Source organism: Triticum dicoccoides, chromosome 5A, assembly GCF_002162155.2.
Source record: "Triticum dicoccoides isolate Atlit2015 ecotype Zavitan chromosome 5A, WEW_v2.0, whole genome shotgun sequence".
In the NCBI taxonomy this organism is placed as follows: Eukaryota; Viridiplantae; Streptophyta; class Magnoliopsida; order Poales; family Poaceae; genus Triticum; species Triticum dicoccoides.
Window position 1 is genome coordinate 252,176,458 of NC_041388.1, and position 4,310 is coordinate 252,180,767.

Below are 4,310 nucleotides of genomic sequence, written 5' to 3' on the forward strand. Positions count from 1 at the left end.
CCTCCTGCAGGCGGAACCATACGTCCTCGACTTGAACCGGGCGGCGGAGGCTCAACTCGACACGGAGCGCGCGGATGCCGCTGCCATCGAGGCCCTCCTGCAGGCGGAACCAAACGTTCTCGACTTGAACCGGGCGGTGCTCTCGTCCGTGCAGAGCGCCCGCACGCTCCGCGTGAACAAGTAGCTGGAGGCCAAGGACAACCACGGTGCGGAGACACACGTCGGCATCTATGGCTGGTTCGCGCTGCCAGCCAAAGGCGACGAGGCCGTCTCGTTCCACGAGCAGTGATAGTTTTTCTTTATGTTGTTGTTTTTAGGGATCTTTTGTTGTGTAAAAACATATATTGTTATGCAAGTCGCCTGACTTCCATCATTTGGGTTAATCTACCATTTCAGGCTGTTGGATGAATATCCTACGTCTCCTAACCCTTCTTCCTCACCTCTTCTTCTTCCCCAACAGTCCACCGCACGGGCCGTACGGATCCTTCCCAACATGCGGTTGGATAAACATACTGTATGAACGAAAATTATGTGTCAGTGGTAGGATGGCTGAGCTTGGTTTGTTCACATGCGGTAGCACGTGTCAGTGAGGGTGTGTTCCCTTGGTTGGGTTTGCAGCGTGTAGGAGCGACTGTGTGAGGGTGCGGAGCGACCGTGTGAGGGTGCGGTGCGACCGCGACAGCCGTGCGCAAGTGTACCTCCTTTTCATTTTGAAAACTTTAGGCAAGCTTGGCAAAAATGTGTGGCGAAGTATGGCAATGCAAGGCCTAGACCCAAACAAGATAAGTACGTACGTACTAGGAGTACCGGTGTTAATAAAGAAAGGCATGTTTTCCTTCGCGGGATTAATTAATACAAATCCTCATTTGACGTGTCAATTAATGCGTATTTTTTTCTCCAAAGCCAAAATAGCTAACCATCTCACTCCTCATCGCTTGATTAATGCAGCGCCATGCAAACCAACCTTCTCACTTCCGCATGCATGCAAGGGTATATTAATGTCCTTGGTTGCTTGTACGAGGCAAATCCCATCAATTTTGCCTCGATTAGTGTTAGTGGCCTTTTGCAAATTGTAATTTTGATATACTGGCCTTGTGTACAGAAAAATGGAGGTAGTAACTATTTGACTTCCTTCCCCATTGCGGTGACGTCGACGATATCTCGAAAGTTGTGGTTTGACGAAGTGTATTCGACGGAGAACATCGTTGAGGGAGACCACCGGACGCAAGTGCCGCCTGCAATCCGAGACAACCGCCTTATTTGCATCCAGGAAGTCTGTTGAACCAAAGGACGCGTAAATGTACTAGTACTACTAGTACACAATAGTGTCGTCCGACCAGCTTAGTGCGGTGAGGTGGTTTATCGAAGAAGACGATGGAGAAGCGGAGTCAGCGAAGACTGAAATGATGGTTGCTTCGTCCATGCTTTGTGATTTGATGCCTCAATATTTTGTGATTTTTGATAGAAGGAACAGGGGAGTAGACTCTGTGCTTTATACTATACATGCGTCCAAGCACGCGAGCAAGAGGAGAGACGTTGCATTATTCTATTCCTTCAATCGATCAATCAATCAATCAGGGAGCTTCAGTTCCATCTTTTTGGCTTTGGCAGCACCGTCCACCATTGTTCCCATCGATGCCAAAAGCTATTTTCACATTTGGCTACACATGGTGGATGCCCTTAATCGTACCACTTGGTCTTGCTTCTATGTGCTATCTATACAAATCTCAATTATATTGATCTAAAAAATTATAGAATCAAGATTAGTAAAAGGAGGTGATTTTGCCACACAGATGGCAGGGGAGGTTTCTTATTTTTGGAGGACGTTGGCCTGGCGGTTTGCTAACATGCGGTCCCATGTGTTAGTGCTTTACCAAGCCGATCCGCGTCACACATGAGGCAGAACAATGGCAGAAGCAACACGTGGTTAACTCGAAGAAGATCTTATCAACAAAAAACTTGAAGAAGATGAGGAAGAAGCGGATTCAGCAACGAGTGAAGTGATGGTTGCTTCGTCCCTCCAACTTCTTCTTTTTAGCATTATTACTTCGTTCCTCCAACTTAACTGCAGGAAAGGTGCAGCTTTGTGATTTGACGCCTCATTGTTCATTACTACACCGACGCCATGACTAGGGTGCTTCATCCCAGCTGCTTTGACTGTATTTCGGTATGGCACGTGGACCCGGTAGAATGATGTCCCACATGTCGGCGAACGGGACTAGAACATTTATGAAAGCGAGCGCTCCACTCTTACGACGGAGGAGTACACAACACGGCGGCCCCGTGAATTGACACTTGTACTGTGTAGTACTATAGTTTTGCTATTTCGCACGATCCATCGATACAAACCCGATTGAACAGGAAAGGCCGGGATTTTTCCCGTGCAGTAGATGATACTGGCCATACATTTCAAAGGCAATTTTAATGTATGCAAACTGAATAATTAAGTAACAATATGATATGTAGTAAAACTAAAAACACATATGATTTATTGTGTTAGAGTGTAGTAGTAGTGCTATATTGCATAGTTGTTAGATGTAACATGCGAGAACGTGTAGAGATATAGTTTTGGAGGGCCTACAGAGAGAAAAGCGTAATACGATCACCGAAATTCAGAATACGCTCATTACGGTCACTATATATGTTTTGCAGTGATTATACGGTCACTTGCTCACCGTTCAGAATCGGATTGCACTCTGTTGACCGGTCAAATAGTCTGCATGGCACCATGTTGACTAGTTAAACTGACCACGTTCCTTGTGGGTCCCACATGTCAGTTCACATAGGAAAAAGGTCAGATAAACACAAATTTACCCAGGCGCGACAAGACTCCAACCCGTGCGCGGGAATCACCTGGTTGTGTATGTGTTTGTCAGGGCCTGGTGTGTGCGCGTGCACGTGTAGATTGAGCACTAGAGCGTGAGAGTGTGTGTTGGTCGTGTGGTGTGTGCATGCATGCGTGCGTGTGTGCGTGTGAGTGTTGCGTGCGTGCGTGTGTACGTGTGAGTGTTGCGTGCGTGCGTGCCTGCATGTGTTCGTGTGAGTGTTGCGTGCATGCAATTCGTGTGCATGCGTGTGTGTATAATTACCACACCAGCTCATGTGTGTTAAAACAGACGGCTCAGCATACCAATACAAGGCACCTTGTCCGATGTGCCCGCGGTCATGACTTCAAACCACCGTCTAATATTTTTTTATCGTTTGTTTTCATTCTTACTAGCAAGATGTCCGTGCGTTGCACATAACATCAAGATGCATTTGTATGACTAGTTTATCTTATGAGAGAAAAGGATGAACAAGGGAAGACCTTATTTGCAAATGTGGAGAGGTGTGTGGGTACTTTTTTACAAAATTGCCATAGTTTCCTTCCTATCCGTCAGATATAAATCAGACGGCCTATGTTGTAGGATGGCAAGCACACCGTTATCACCAACTCTGTTTTTTATAAGAGTGTAGAAGAGTAGATACAAGCCAACAGGTGGACCCAATGGTAGTGAGATAATGTGATGCAACACTAGAGGTGCAACGTGGAGCGTTTAACTGGTCAACTAGTCGTGTCTTGAGAAAATACAGAGCTGTATGGTGAGCCCGTGACTGTATAATAACCACAAAACATAAATGGTGACCGTAATGAGTGGATTCTGAAGTCCGATGTATGTATCGTGCTTTCGCTCCAAATACAATGATCGTCCCGTATATATCGTGAGAAAAAGATGAAACATGTGTGAATGTGCTGGGGGGGTTTATTTTTAGAGGACCTGGAGATAGTTTGTGTGCATATGGGAAAGGGGCGTAGAGGGGGTGTATGCGATGGGGAGAGAGATGTTCTTCGTTTTTCTTTAGTACTAGTTGACCCGTTGCGCCAAATGGTGCAGAGACCCGCTAAAGACATGTTGTCGATGAAAATAGTTTCATTTTGCAAGGACATGACGCAGAGACCCACTTAATCCATGTACTAAAAAAATTCCATGTTTAAGCTGGTTTATATGTGGGCAAGGACATATGATAACAAAACAAAATTTACCATTTTTAAATTAAAAAAATAGAGACTATTGTCTACAATGAGATGTACACACACTTTTAATTTATCTCTAAGCCAAATGGCGTAGAGTCCGATTTGATACCATGGTCGCGTTGAAAATATTCGCATTTTTTCAATAACTTTATGCTTAAGCAAGCACAAAGAGTATGTCAAACCCATCGATTTGTCAAATGGCGCATAGACCCACTAAACCCATGTGCAAATTGAAAATAAAAACCATGATTTTTTTTTTGGTTTAGTTGTGGACAAACATATATGGTAACAAATA